We start from the raw sequence: 16,629 nt of genomic DNA, 5'->3' as shown, positions 1-16,629 counted from the left end.
CTGAAGATCGTAAGAGACAGTGAGATGTACATCCCTTTGAAGCAAGACACACTGTGTGAGTGTGTGTGTGTGTGTGTGTGTGTGTGTGTGTGTGTGTGTGTGTGTGTGTGTGTAGATCAGAGGGCAGCTTGCCAGAGTTTGTTCTGCCTTCCACCATGTGGATGCCAGGGATTGAACTCAGGTCTCTGGCTTGGCAGCAACCACCTTGATCCACCAAACCATCTTGCTGGGGCATCTTGCATTTCTCTGAGCCTTACCTCAAAGTAATAAATAACACCTATTGTACAGTCTGCTGTGAGGATTTAAAGACACAATAAATGCAAGTCACTTTGTAAAGCACTGGCTCTGGCAGGAATGTAGAGGGTTCCCTTAACTTTTCTTGGTTTGGAACAAGGTTTTGCTAGCCTCATTTCTTTAGAAAGCAGAGCCCAAGACAGAACTTTTGTGTAAACTTTGTCACTGGTGGACAATGTAGAGAAACACATGTGAAGGAATCAGGTGAGTGAGGTAGAGAAGGCAGCAGCTAAGTCACAGGATGTATTAACAAACTGTCCCAAAGTGATTAGGATGCATGCAGGGCACTCAGTAGCATGGAGCATCGCCAGAGAGGTCAAGCAGACTTCTCTTAGGGAGGAGAAGGGGGAATGTCTCCCTCGACTCCTTTCTGTCTCCTCCACACTTGTCAAAGCGACGTCCATCCGTCCAACATTGGAGCCAGGGGTAGGAGCCGCAAGCTTTTTATCGATTTGCTTTCCCTTGTGGTTCTGTCTCGCAAAGTCTGTGAGATGGGAACTCGGGACGTGCCTGGCACTTGGACCTTGGCAATGGCGGCAAAGCTCCAAGGCAGGAGGCAAGGGCACTGCAGCAGAAATTGCAGGTAAGGGGCTAGGGACAAGCTGAACTTGTCCAAGGGTAGCCACTTCAGCTGCTTCCCAGAGCATCACCGACTACTGGGCAATCAGAGGCTCCCCCCAGAGAGGATGGACAGCTCCATGTAGCAGCAAGGATGCTGTTGCTAACAAATCTTCCCTGAGGGTGGTTTCCATACTACTGATCAGAAAATGGCGGCTACACAAATCCAAGTCTGTTGTGAGAACCTGTGTGGCAGGTTACAAAACTGGCTCATGACACTGCCATAGCGTTCATCTGATGAAAGCCCAGAACAATGGGTGGATTTAGAGGTTCTGATTTGCAGAATCAGGTGGACAGTCAACCACATCTCTGTATCTACTCTCAGGACAAAAGCTGGTGATGAAGCTGGGGGTCTACACAGCATTAAGTAGCTGGTACAGGTATGAGGACCCGGGATACTATAGACCAGAAAAGGCAAGATGAGGCATGGGAACACGGAGGATAGGGTAGATAAAACCTTACATTGAGAGCTGGGTCTGTCTATATTACCATCACTTGAGAGATGGAAATAGTAGGTCAGCATCATCCCAACTGAGCAAAGCACCCTGGGAGAGCACCTGTGATGGAAACTTTCTGCCAAGAAGATGTTTCTGTGATCATTGTTCTGAATAACCTGACTCTCCCTCCATGAAATGAATGTTTATAGTGTCTGTTTGTAATAATAATAAAAAAAAACCCTTCATGGTGAGATTGTAGAGACCAGTGCTGTGAACAATGTGTATACAAACTGTTACTATTCTCAGTAGACTTACATACAGCAAAAGGAGACATGTAGCATCCTAAATCTGACCAAAGGGATCAAGAGGCCAGGTTTCCAGTATCTGTCTCCTGGAGATTGTAGAGACCCAAAGTGGAGCTTTGTGAAGATCCTGATTGTCATAATAGATGGGGAGTCTGAAGTAAGCTATGCTTCCAGTCCAGAGACCCACTGCCAAGCCATCTGTTTGCTCCCATTGATTCAGGCCACTACCTCTGGGATGGATGAGACAAGCCAAGAGTTTCAGGTCCTGCATCCATGTATTAAATCTATTGTATAGCACAAGTTTTTGAAAAATAAGGCATTTGTACTCAACATGTACAGACTTTTTTTTCTCGTTAAACAACACATAGCAAGTGCCCTCTTAGAATGTTACATTACATCCATAATCTATTATAAGTGACCTATAAATGGCTTAAAGTACCCAGGAGGATATGTGGCTTATGCACAAATCACATGCCATTTTACATAGGGGACTTGAGCACTCATGGATTTGGGTATCCGTGGATGGTAGAGCCAGGAGCCACCCATCTGTGGATACTGAGGGGACAGCTGCATGGGGTGTCCAGTACCAACTCTTCTCTACCAGTGAGCTGTTTTCACTATTTCACAGTGATGGGAGATGTCTTTCTGTAAATCCGTTTCTCTCATTGGTTAATGAATAAAGCACTATTAGCCAATAGGAAAGCAAAATAGGTGGGATTAGGAGACAAGGAGGATTCAGGGAGAGATAGGAGGAGATTCAACATGTAGGACCAAGAGAGCAGAGGTCTGGATCCTCTCTCCAGGAAGCCAAGACCACATGAAATAATTAGATTAATAGAAATGGGTTAATATTTAAGACAGAGCTAGCCAATAAGAAACACTAGTAACAGGCCAACAGCTTTATATCTAATACAGCGTCTCTGTGTGTTATTTGGGGCTAGCCCAGCTGTGGGGCCAGGATGTTGGGGGGGGGAGGAGGGGAGAAACTACTTATAACATCACAGATTTTCAGTATAAATGACAACAAACACCAAACATCATGCTATATGCTTTTGGAAAGTATAGAAATACTGTATCCGATTTTTTAAAAAATTACATGTGATGTATTCTACAGAGACAGTCACAGTTACTCTTTCTAAGCCTTAATCAATGATTAATAAAAAACATAAGCTGTGGTCTGGAGAGATGGCTCAGTGGTCAGAAGCACTTGTTACTCTTCCAGAAGACTTGAGTCCAGTTTCCAGTACCCATACCAGGCAGCTCCACGGGATCTGATGCTCTCTTCAGGTCTCAGGGCATATCTGCCCCCCCACCCCTTCTCACTCTTTTTCTCTTGCAGACACAATTAAAATTCAGCAGTTAAGAGCACAGCTTGCAGAGGACCTGGGTTCAGATCTGAGTACCAGCACAGTGGTTCACTGTAATCTCAGTTCTAGGAGATCCCATACCTTCTGGCTTCTACAGGCACTGCACACACGCAGTACACAGACATCTGTGCAGACAAAACATCCATGCACATAAAATAATTACAATTATATTTTAAAAGTAAGCTGCAATGTTATGTGATAGTGTCAGTCTTGGATTCACCTCCTGCTTCTACTAAGGCCTCATTGTGCAATTTCAACAGTGGAATTGTTCTGAATCTTTTTTCTCATCTGCAAGACAGACAGAAGCAATACTCTACTTTTGAGGGAAGTCTTTGGTAGGCTGTTTGTCTGTTTTTGACATAGGATCTCCCGGTATAACCAGGCAGGTCTCAAACTTGAGACTCTCCTGTCCCAGTGATCAGGGATTCCCAGGTTCCTTGTTTCTCACTCAAAGAGATAAAGGCCCACGTGAATTTGCAAAGGTAGCAAGGTGACTGGATAGAATGGGCCAAGTATACTGTTAGGGGTGACAGTGGCCACATTTGTGGAAAAGTACCAACCCAATGGGGCTCCAGGTTACTTCTTTTTATGGGGTCTTAAGGAGAGAGAAGATTAAATTAGTTACCAGGGTGATATAGCATGGTTGGGTCTCTATTTTGATAGGCTTGTGTTAGGCCTCTGCTAACTGCACAAGACTCTTTCCATGATTCACCTGACTTTATCACACACACACACACACACACACACACACACACACACAAAGAGAGAGAGAGAGAGAGAGTATGTAAGAATAAGATGACAAATAGGGAATTCTCCCCAAAAGTTCACTTTGAGGACACAGCTTGCCTTATTGTTCATTCACTCCAAACCGGTTCAGGCTGGATTGCCCCTCTAGTCTCCTACTTGAACACAACTGACTGAATAAAATTTAAACTTGATGGCTGTTAAGGGGAGAATAAATTTACACGATTGTTCAAAGTGGGGTGTTCATGTGGCTTGGTGCAAGTGGGGTCTAGGTTGCTAACAGGTTGCTAGGTGCATTTTTAGGAGAGAGATATGTGCATAGCCCATACCAAATGGAGCCCTAGGCTGCTAAATTATTCCCCATGTTTACCTACTTCACTCCAGCTACAGCCTCTTGATTACTAGAACTATAGTCATGTGATATGGTGAGGCAGCTACTACAGCTGGTCCCTAAGGGTTATTGTGGAACGATACCGCCAAATTGTAGTGGCAGGTGTATAAAAAGCATGTTGTTAATAAGTGAGCACCTGGACACATGAGACATTTTAAACCTCAAATTTTGTTTGCTCTGAAGTACAGTGAAGACCATAAAATGTACACCCATGTTTATTACTTCAGTATTCACAATGGTTGAGTCATGGAACTGGCACAGGTGCCCATCAATTGCTGAGCAGATAAGGAAAATGAGACATGTATAGAGAATTGCACAATCCTTGGCCATTAGTAAGAACAAAAGCATGTTGGTTGCAGGGCTTGAGGTGGGAGGGATGGACAGAAATGCAGATCACCAGGGTAAGCAAGATAAATCAGATCCAAAAGATAAATACCACCCAAGTGTGGAACTAGAAGGAAGCTACTTAGGGGTGTGGAAGGGAAGGAGAGAAGTCAGATAAAGTGTTACACATGGTAAATCCAATCATAGCAAAAACTATTACCTACTTATAATGAATAAATATAAGAGACAAGTCAGTTTGCTGCATGGTTTACACCAAAAGCATTAATTGATGAAAATAATTCTTAAAATTCTTGTGGGATCGCACAACAGGATTGAATATAAAAGTAACCAATGCATTTGAACAAGTGAGGTTGGTCAGCCTGTCCCTGCCAGGCTTTCCCTCATGGTTTATTTATTTATTTATTTTTTTTTTGCCTGTTATTGCCCTTGTTTATTTGTTTGTTTGTTTCTTTCTTTCTTTGCCTCAAACAATCCACTGTGACTCTTTCCCCCTCAGTGGCCTCTGGAAATTTACAACTGCTTTTTGGAATGGCCACACGGAGAGTCATTGAGCACTGGCTATGACATTAAAGTTGACATGTGGTGATAATTCTCTTTTAAAAACACGATTATAGGGAATAAGAGTAGTTAATTAAAAGTTTTAGTATACATTGAATATAAAACACCTATTTATGTGAACTCTTTCAAAAGAATCTGTCTTTTAGGTTTTAACTTTTCCACTGCATTCAGCTACTAGTATTATAATAAAACCAACGAGCCTTACTGTTAAAAGTTGTGAAATACAACGTACAAATATAAAAAACAGTGCATAATTGACCAGAATAATTTGTTGGCCTCATTCACTGCACTGCAGCTCCTGGATACGTGGTTCAAATTCAACCTTGAGTTCTAGACATTTCCTTGGCCAAGATAAGGATAGTGTCTTCATAGTAGGGCATACCGGGCTCTGCTTATGTGAATAAGTCATTTGTGAAAGGTAACCCTGTAGAAAATATGGTGTCTCAGGAAACAAAGATTCCTCCCAAGTAACTGGGCAGCTGGTGCCCTGCTGTTTCCTTCCAGCCACTTAAAAACCAGGAAGGAGCAGGTGGCCATCATACATACAGCCTGCAAAGCCTACCCTTATGTACCAGGAACCGGTAGCCCAGGCATAGAAACCAATGTGCAAGCTAGAGTCACCTGAGAGGAGGGAGCCTCAGTGGAGGGATTGCCTTCATCAGGTTGGCCTGTGGGCACACGTGTGGGGCATTTTCTTGTTTGCTGATTGACGTAGGAGGGCCCAGCCCACCATGGGTGAAACCACCCCTGGGCAGGCTGTCCTGGGTTATATACAAAAGCAGGCTGAGCATGGCATGGGGAGCAAGCCAGTGAGTGCCTTCATGGTCTGTGCCTTCATGGTCTGTGTTTCAGTCCCTGATTCCAGGTTCCTGCTTTGACTTTCCGCATTGATGGACTGTAAGATGCAATAAGCCCCTATCTCCCCAAATTACCACAGCAACAGAAAGCCAACTACTATAAAGAACACAGCAAGAAAGTTTATACTCTCTTGCTCATATTTCAAGACTAGACAGCTTACTGTATGCTGCTCTGTTGATGACCAGACCAGCATATGTCCCCCCCAGCTCAAGAGAAAGGACTGCTCTATCCATTAAGCTCAAGCAGGGAGATCTTGGGGACACATTCACTCCCTGAACCCTGAAAACACCTATGCATTTTGCTAGCAGTGAGTTACAGATGCTTTTCTTTCACCAGCTGATACTTCAGAAGCTGACAGTAGGTGATCCCCGGGAAAGTGGCCCTGCGTCTTTGACTATGGTGCCTACAAGAGTTCAGAGGAGCCCTGAGCATTTTTATCGCTTATTTTCAAAAGATTTCCTGGAGGAAGCTTGCAATCTCCACATGGCCTGATTTTTCTCTCTGCTCTGAAAGCTGCATTCAGATTCACCCTGAAGCTACGGATCATGCATCAAAGGCTTCCATATAAGATGAGAGAAATTGCCTTTTCAATAGAAGTGATGAAAATAACTTAAATTTCCATGGTGCCTGTTTCTGAAGAGCTCATAAGGCCTCTACATGGCTTGGTGAAAAGGCGGAGGTTCCCCCTCCCTCCACTCCTCAGAAAATCTTCTAAGGCATTTGATTAGTAAAGTTTCTCAAAAGTTTAAATGTATTTCTCAATATCTCTCTCATCTTGTGATGCTATGTCTTCAGGTTCAGCACATTTCAGTTTCACTTACAGACATCTCTCTTTAAGGAGAATAAATTTGTGTAAGTGTTGACTCGTTTTTCTTAGTTCTCAGAGGCTTCAACACCTCTGAAGAGCCATTTCTTAGCTCTTTCTTCTGGATCAGTTGCTGCCAACTTTGTTCTTCATCTTATTTGGGATGGTCTCAGCCTGGGCCAACGAGACGATGGTACTGCAGTCCTGGGTGACAGCCTCAGGTGCCATTCTTCATAGCATTAGAATACTATATTCTTGACCTGATGTTTGATATCCTTGCACTTGGTTCCACTAGGTAGGTGAGAGCTGCGATTGTTAGTCAGGAGACTGTTGGTGTGAGAAAGACCATGGCCAAAAGCAACTTGAGGAATGTCTTAATTAGGGTTTACTCTGGCTGTGAAGAGACACCATAACCACAGCAACTCTTACAGAGGAAACATTTAGTTGAGGGGGCTTGTTTACAGTTCAGAGGTTCAGTCCATCATGGCGGGGAGCATGACAGTATGCAGGTAGTCATGGTACTGGATAAATAGCAGAGTGTCCTACATCTTGCAGGCAGCAGGAAGTTAACTGACTGTCACACTGAGGAAAGCTTGAGAAAAAGACCTCAAAGCCAACCCCCACAGTGATGCACTTCCAACAGAAGGTGTGGCCCAGGTCAAAGGTGTGTCCTCCAGCCCCCTCCAACAAGACCACACCTCCTAATAGTGCCACTTTCTGTGAGCATATGGAGGCCAAAAAACGTCCAAAACTACCACAGAGAGGAAAGAGTTTATTTCATCTTACAGCTTATAGTCCTTCCCCGAGGGAAGCGACCTCTTCTATAATCCAGGCCCACCTGCCCAGGAGTGGCAGCTGCCCAGAGTGGGCGGGGCCCTTCCACATCTGTCATTAACCAAGAACTGCCCCCACAAACTCGCCTATGGGCCAATCTGATGGAGGTCACTTTTCAGTTGCAGTTCCCCGCTCTCAGATGCCTCAGATGTATCAAGTTGACAAAAGGCTGTCTGATGCACGTCGTTATGACAATGTCCATGTTTTTGCTTTTAACCGCTTAAAACAAAACTCAGCATTCAACACATACCTTAGTGAGATGAAGTTTAAAATTAATTGGAACAGTAATACCAGATTATCTGGCATGAGGCACCAAGTACTTGCAGATTCTACATCTGATATAATTTTATGAGCATTTTTCCAGTTCTTATTACTTTAAAAAAATAGGCTCTGAAAATGGCATGAGTTTATTGGGAGAAAGAACTCTTAAGTTCCCCTTGACTCTGGATGTTGAGTCGATTGCAACACCTGACTCCCTGGGAGGAAAAAAACAGCCACGGACAAATGTTTCTGAAAATGAAGGGGTGCCCTGCTTGAAGACACATCTCAGGATAAATGCAATCAGACATCTCCAGAACAGACCATGATTACAGGTTTGTTTTAAGAAACTGGTACAAATGGTTTTGTAGTGGCAGGTCTGACCTCTGCCAGGCAGGCACCTGGGGACTCAGACAAGAGCTGGAGGCTCAGGTAGCACTTCCGAGTTACCATTCCACATTAAAGTCGACAAACTCGGCTTATAATTAGGCCTTTAAGAGATGGATTAATTCCCCTGCTGGTATTTTTCATCTACATGAAGAGATGATGTTCTTCCCCATAGCGTCTGTAGATTTCCAGCCAAAACATTAGGCTTCTAGAAGGGGAAGGGGACGTAGACTTTAGATCAAACCAGATGCTCTATCAACATCTGACTTGAACAGCATCCCAGAAGGAAAACATCAGAAGTCTCATGAACTTCACAGAAATATCTGGAATACCAGTTGAGCCCAGGGCTTGCCTAAACGTGTTGGCGCCACACAAGGGTATGATCCATGTGTGAGGAGTTCGGGGCATAGGGTTTGGTGGGATGAAGATGCTAAGCCACAGAGTCTGAATAACAAATGACAGAAGGGAAATGAAAAACATCAAATCTGGAGGGTGAGGAGAGGAACACACACACACACACACACACACACACACACGCGCGCGCGCACATGTGGGAGCAAAGGCAATTCTGACAGTTCTGTGATGGAATTCAGGGGGATGCACACAGGCGGCATGTGAGCCGTGAAGCAGGGCTCTTCAGTACAAGATACAGAAATGAGTTTTTATGAGACAAAACAGAGGTTTGGGGGACCAAAGGTTTCATCATCGCAGCATAAGATGACAATGGTGCTTCTGATGAAGGACTACCCGTAGTTACTGTCTCTGGAGAACTCAGAAGGTTCTGAAGTGTGTGCTGAATATCTTCCAGCTTGTACCTCATTAAACAGAGATAAGGGAGAAGGAGCTACTTATTGACGGCTCCTACCCTCACGGGGAGAGCTGGCTACAGTGGAAATGGAGGGAGACAAGAGAGGTTCAAGGAAAAGTCATTTGAGAAATTGGGACACTGGAGGACTAGAGCACAGTCAGCCCTCTCCTGGACTCTCACATGGCTTCCCTTTATAAGGACACTGGCTACATTAGATTGGGACCCTTCCCAATTATCTCATTTTACTCTGGAACCTTCTCTCTGAATGAAGTCATAGACTGAGGTATTACAGTTTAGGACCTCAGTGTGTGAGTTTGGGAGATGACATAATTCAGCCTAGAACTATACCCCCCCTCTCTCTCTCTGTGTAGTCTCAATTTTAAGCCTAGGTGGGTTTTCTAAAAGTCAGTTAAATTTTTAGCAAAACTTCCTAGTACAGGAACTTTACAAAATATCCTGTGAGAAGAAATCTCGAGAGAGCATGGCCAGGTCCCTCGGCGTCTGTGTCCTTGAGAAAGTTGGATGTGTCATCACCTTGGGAAAGGCACTCCTGAAATGCTGAGACCCTGTAAGTGGTGGTTTGGATGAGAAATTGCCTGCATAGGCTCTTATGTTTGAACACATGGCTCCCATTTGCTGGACTGTTTAGGAGGAGTTAGGAGGTATGGCCTCGTTGAAGGAGGTGAGTCCCTGAGGGTGGGTGTGTTCCATGCCATTCCCACTTTGTTCTCTGCCTCTTGCTTGCAGATAAGGACATAGGTAGGCTCTCAGTTACAGCTCCAGTGACATGCTTGCCTGCTTGCTGCCGCACTCCCTGCCATGATGGCCATGGACTGCAACCTTCTAGAGCCTTGAGTCCCAATGAACTCTTCTATAAGTTGCCTGCTTGCTGCTATGCTCCCTGCCATGATGGCCATGGACTATAACCTTCTAGAGCCTTGAGTCCCAATGAACTCTTCTATAAGTTGCCTTGGTCAGGGTGTCTCCTTACAATAGATAAGTGACTAAGACACATTAGGCTCTTAGGGAAATTTTGTGTTGTTCAAGGTGTTGTCAACTCTTCATGGCTAGGGAAATAATACATGGTGAATAAATGAACCTATCGATGTATACCACCTTCCTGGGAGCTCCTGGGCCACTGCTCAGAAGATGTTTTTGTGACTCATTTTTGTTCATCATACAATTTTCCAGCATGAAATTATCATCTGCTTTGTGGGCTATGAGGCTGGACCTTGGAGATGTTTCTTTGCTTTGTTTTTAGGCAAAACCTGGTTGTGCATTTTCCTTCATGTAAAACCTGAGGCAGTGAGCAGCCCCATTGGATGGAAGGGAGAATGGCCCATTTTTAGCAAGCACAGTATGACACAAAGAATATACCAAGATGTCTGACAAGGGAGGAGGCCAAGAGATCTGCAGGCTTTGGGGAGAGTAGGAGGCGAGCCCTGAAAGATGGGCCAGGGGGATATATTTAGTTACTGAATGTGAAATGACTAGTTCTCTTCCAGGAAATGAGTCAAGGGTGTAGAAGGCCAGGTGGCAGTTTTATGTAGCAGAAGAAAAGAGCTTAATGAACTGTGATGAGGAACGTCCCAGCAGACATTTGTGAAATAAATCTCTCAGGACCAGGAGGTTCTAGTGTAAGTTCACCCAGAGGGAAGTTACATCTTCAATGTTACTTAATGCTTGGTGTGTCAGAATGGACTGTACTCTTTGAAAAGACAATCCTGCCCACTTCTTTACTGCCATCACAGGAAACCACATGAGCTCACCACCACCCTTTATAGAATCCTTCTTCCCTGTTCTTTTGCCAGCCGTACTGGTCAGTTTCACAAAACTACAGGTATTTGCAGTGTGTTGTCTGTATGTTTTCACCTGGTGTCCCTTTCTGTCTTTTGAACATTCCTTTGATCTCTCAAAGGCTTGATAAATTCCCACTCCTTTACAAAGATTCCCTTGATCCTTCTAATTTGAATACTTTCCTATGCCTCCTCTTGAGACCTTATAGAATTTTATAGTCATGATAACGTACAACCCACAACATCACCTACTGGGAAGGGGGAGGTGTTCGGTCTCTATTAGAGTTCTAATGGATTATTTAATTTCACAAAGCTATAGACATTGGCTTTCATTTTCTTTGAAGCCTTGCCTATAGAACAATTCCTGTGCATAGAGGTGCCTATTAAATGCCCACTGAATGAAATAGAATCATTGTCTGTTGGATGATATTGAATGGGTGGGAGAAAACAACTTCCTTTCTGTGAGAATTTGCTTTATTGGGACGCAGGGCCTGAGTTTCACAGAGCATGGAAGTTCTAGGGGAGCCTAGACTGGAAATGTGAATGGGGTGGGTTTGGTGCTGGGCTGTAAACTTTGAAGAGCATGAAGTTTAGACATGTTTGCCCACTGTCTTGTTACAGTTTTATCAGTGCAGGTCGGTAGACTGTTTCACCAAGGAGTCAATAGAGGGTCATTTTAATGATGTAGTTAGAGTGAAATTTCCTTTCACAGCAAGCCTCAACATGTTCTTCCAACTCTGTTATCCATAAGTTGGTAAACTGGATGACATGGGGGCTTTCTTTACCCCTGGATCAGTGAAGTAGCCTAGACGAATCAAGGGTAACTGCCCTCTTACTAATCGACAGCTGAACTCATCCAAACCCCTAGAATCTGATTGTGGAGTAGTATCTCTTTTGCCTTCAGTTTTGAGTATGTGTGTACATACGGGTGTGTGAAGGGAGCTTATATGTGTGTATGTATTCGTTGACAAGTGTGTGGAGGTCAGGGAGGTGCCATCCATTTCTTTTTGTTTATTTTGGGTTTTGAGACAGTCTCTTATTGATTTAGAATTCACTCAAGTAAATCAAGCTGGCCAGACAGTGAGCTCCAGGGATCCTCCTGCCTCTGTCTCCTCAGTTCTAGGATTAAAAGCACGAACCAGCATGTCCCACTTTTTCTGTGGGTGGTAGGGATCAACTTAAGCCCTTAAGCTCACATGGCAAACACTTTTCTGGCTGAACTGTCTCTAGCCTGACTTTGATTTTCCTCGGGGTTTTAGATCTGGTGGCTGTGGTGATGTGTGCAAAAAGAGTTCAGAAATGAAACAAATGCATACCCCCAACTTCAGGTGGATTTCCCTTTTTGTTATTTCAGAATTTTTAAAAATTATTTTTTCTTAGTTTACATATTGATCCCAATTCCCTCTCCCTCCCTTTCATGCTCCTTGACCCCCATCCCATCTCATTCCGCCCCCCTCACTCCACAGGGAGGGTGAAGCCTTCCAGGAGGGATCAACAAAATCTGTCAAGTCATTTGGAGTAGGGACTAGGCCCTCTCTCCTGCCTCTAGGCTAAGGGAGTATCCCTCCATGGGGAATGTGCTCCCAAAGTCCTTTCATGCACCAGGGATATATCCTGTTTCCACTGTCTGAGGTCCCTTCTAACTGAGACCCATGTTCAGGGGGTCTGAGTCAGTCCAATGTTGGTTTCCCAGCTATCAGTCTGTGGGTCTATGAGCTCCCCCTTGTTCATGTCAGCTGTCTCTGTGGGTTTCTGTAGCCTGGTCTTGACCCCATTTTCTTATCACTCCTCTCTCTTTGCATCTGGATTCTAGATTCTAGGAGTTCAGCTCAGTGTTTAGCTGTAGGTGTCTACTTCTGTTTCCATCAGCTACTAGATGAGGGCTCTATGATGTCAGATAAATTAGTTATCAATCTCATTACCAGAGAAGGGCATTTAAGGTAGCCTTTCCATTGTTGCTCAGATTGTTAGTTGGGGTCATCCTTGTAGGTCTCTGGACATTTTTCTAGAGTCAGTTTTCTCTTCAAACCTATAATGGCTCCCTCTATTATGGTATCTCTTTGTGTTTAAGTTGTGACAATAATCACAGCTAATCCTTTCAGGAAAATCTCGATCCTAATCACTTGGTGTAATACAAGCCCAAGGGCCTTTAGTTCATTTAATTGTTAGCTCTTGAGCAGCTACTTGGGGTTAGGGTTAGGACAGCAAGACTGATACCCCCAAATACCACTTTCTGTCTTTGTGTTTCTCTCCCCATGAATTCATCTTGCCATCAGGAATCAATACTTTCCACAAATTTCTGCAAGTCTGTGAAATCTAAGAATGCTGCAGGTTGATAAGTAGAACTCAGCTCTCTGGATTTGATAAGCAATCCTGTAAAAATGAAGCTGGTTTAGGAACAAGAGAAATCATTTGATGGGTATTTGCCCGGGGTAAAATGAAGGTAACACTTGAGGGATTTGTGGCCTGAGAAGGGGCCAGAGATTTAAGCTGGCACTGGCTACACAGCCTTCTGCAAACCTGAACCAGACAACAAAGCAAAGTCCAGGACCTGGGTGACTTTCATACCACGCCTGCCCTCTAGTGGCTGCAATCCACGATCTCTTTGTGGAAACCGGGACTTGCAGGAGCTGAAAAGAGGAAGCTGGCTGGGTGAGCCAAATATTCAGTAGCAAGTCAGCCTTACCTGTGGCCACCTCCTCTTCCGGAGAATGCCCAAATTCCTCTAACCTGTTCCCAGTGCTTGGCATAGGAGAAGGCTCAGAGGTAAGAAACCACGATTCCATCTTTAGTCATTAAGAGGACTCAATTTACCTAGCCTCTTACTGTCTTAACCAAGAAGAATAATATCCAGTTTGAGAGTTGTGAAGATTCTATGAGCCAATTTATGTAAAACAGCCTGGCCTGGAGATGGCACATTTTAAACATAAGTTTAGGAATCACATACCCTTTAATCTTTATTCACTTTTTGAGTGCATAAACTTGGGGAGCTGAGAAAATATATTGATTCCTATTCAAATTACCTTTGAAGTGTCTCCAAGTAGCAGAATGTTCCATCTCTATCCTCTTCAAAGAGAAAATGGTCCTCTCAGATCGATAAGCTCTCAAGATTGCAGGTTTTGATGAATGGATCATCAAGTTTTTCTACCATCTTTCTCTTCAGATATACAAGTCTGCTGTTCCTTCTCAGCTGCAGACTGCATCCCAGTCACCCAGTCTCTCTCTCTCTCTCTCTCTCTCTCTGTGTGTGTGTGTGTGTGTTTGTGTGTGTGTGTGTGTGTGTGTGTGTGTGTGTGTGTGTAGTTTTGGTTGAGACAGGGTTTCTGTAGCCCAGGCTATCAAGGAACTCAATATATAGCCCAGGATGGCCTTGGCCATGTGGTGATCCCATTGAAGCATCCTGAGTGCTAGGATTACGGGCACGAACCACCACATCTTGCTCCAAAATGTATTTGAGTAGAATTTCTTGGGATCCACTTCTGAGGTGAAGGGCCGTCTTTCTGGGTAGGCACATGGCTGGAGTCAGTTTCTTCCCAGAGCAGAGCACAGGGCAGGAGGTGAGAGGAGGGAGGGTGCTCCCTAGCTAATACTGCCTCACCTTGCAGCTGGCCCACACCCTATAGTCAGGGCCTGAGGGGAGTCACAGCACTTCCCCTGAGCTTTGCTGGAAAGGGGCATATTAAAGTAAGACAGTCAGAAGCTGGCAAACTGCTTCCCCCACCCCCACCCCCCAACCCCATCCCCCACCCCCAGCAGATGTTGTGGTGGCATCAGAGGTGTTTAGGCATTATGAGGAGCTAGATCTGGAAACCTCACACATCTCAAAGTGATCCAGGCAAATGACAGCTTCTTGATCATGTGCTGTCATATGTGAGCTGGTTTGTGGGAGCTTGTACATCCCCTCCATCCCATGCTGCAGCAGAGAGCTGAAGGAACAAAGAGAAGAAGTTATGGATCTACAGGGGTGAGGATGGGGGTGGGGAGTGGGGAGGGGAGGGTCAGAATTCTCCAGGCTAGAGGGAACAAACAAGTATCTGGCATCTTTGGAAGCCTTGAGAAGGATGCTGTGCCTGGAGAACAGAGAGTGCATGTGTATAGGTGCATGCGTGCATATGAGAGAGAGAGAGAGAGAGAGAGAGAGAGAGAGAGAGAGAGAGAGGTCTAAGTTGAAGAACCCCTTCACCTTGTGAAAGTTCTGGCTTCTTCTGATAAGACAGAAATAAGATTTGAGTAGAAGAGTAAGCAGTCATATGTAACAGGATTGTGTTGTTTCTATTAAGCCAAGACTGAAGGAGAGAAGGCATGGAAACATAGAATTGGGAATTCTAGCACTCTCCAAGCAAGGCATGGGTAAAGTTTGTAGTTTCTATCTGTGTATTGAATCTGGAGTCTCCCAAAGCCCTATGTGCTAAAGGACAGGTCACCAGCCTGTGGTACTCTATGGAGTGGTGGAAGCGTTAAGGGATAGGACACAGTCACAAGTTGGTCTTTGAGGGTGTGGCTTTGAAAGGGACCCTTGTCTCTTTCTTTGCTTCCTGGTTAGCATAAGGTAAACTGGCCTCAGCCAGGAGCTCCTGTCCTGCCGTAATTCCAAAGCATCGGGACCAAGAGACCAAGGACTGCAACTGCTAACCGGCTGCCACATGAATCTTTTCTCTTCTAACTTCTTTTCTCGGCAACAGGAGGCTGACTGACTTGAAGAGAGGATGAGATTGTGGATGTCATAAGGCACCAGAGCCCAGGCTGCTCATTGTGAAAGAGTGTCAGATAGGATAGCTCACCTGTGGGGGCCGGAAGAAGCAGGCAATGAAAGACAAATGCAAGTGGTTTGGCTTGAGCCTCTGAAAAGATCAAGTTGCAGCTGATAAGGTGGGAAGGGTTGCTTTCCTGAGGGAGTTATGAGGTGGTGTTTTTTTTTTTTTTTTTAGACGTGTTATGTTTCAAGGTGCTAAGTCCTAACGCAAATGTCAGTGTGAAATTGTTTACACGACCTAAAAATTGGGCAGAATGATAAAGCCTGTGATCAGAATGTAAATGAGTTCTGCATACAGATGGCATTTAAGCTAGAAATTTGATGAGGTCACTGGGGAAATACAGACAGGAGAAATCCAATTATGGAACTCCAGGGCACTTCTGTGTTTAGAAGTAATGCGGGGCCATCAAACAAGACTAAGGAGGTCTATAGTCAACATGACAGAAGTTAAACTAGGTGGTGAGAAAGAGAGATTTGTAAAAGTGGGAACAGCTACTCCAAATGGTACTGACAGGCCAAGCAAGCCACATGAGGACATAGTATTGACAACCTAGCAAGGAAATTATTAGTGATAGTCATAATTTCCATGGAGCCTAAATCCAGATTATGAAGTCAACTTTGAAGCTAGTTAATTTTGTTCATCTTTTTAAAATAAGAACATGTAAGCTTTGGTCGGGTGTTGGTGGTGCATGCCTTTAGTCCCAGCACTCAGGAGGCAGAGGCAGGCATATCTCTGTGAGTTTGAGGCCAGCCTGGTCTACAGAGCTAGTTCCAGGACAGGAGGACAAGTTCCAAAACAATACAGAGAAACCCTGTCTCAAAAAGCAAACAAACAAATAAATAAAGACTATGTAAGCTTCTCAGATAGAACGAATATGATAGTTCACTCATGTCTTGTGTCCCAGAATGCTAAAAAGGGGTATTTGATAAATGCAAGAAAAGGAATATTCTAGACATTGGCCTTTGTGGCTGTTTGAATGAGATGCATCCCACATTTTTAAGGCATTTGAATGCTTGGCTGGTGGCACTGTTTGGAGAGGCTGGGAGGGTGTGCTCTTTTGGAGGACATGT

The sequence above is a fragment of the Phodopus roborovskii genome, unplaced genomic scaffold (genome assembly GCF_943737965.1).
Source record: "Phodopus roborovskii unplaced genomic scaffold, PHOROB, whole genome shotgun sequence".
In the NCBI taxonomy this organism is placed as follows: domain Eukaryota; kingdom Metazoa; phylum Chordata; class Mammalia; order Rodentia; family Cricetidae; genus Phodopus; species Phodopus roborovskii.
The sequence above is the reverse complement of the archived record's forward strand: the minus strand, read 5'-3'. Positions refer to the sequence as shown.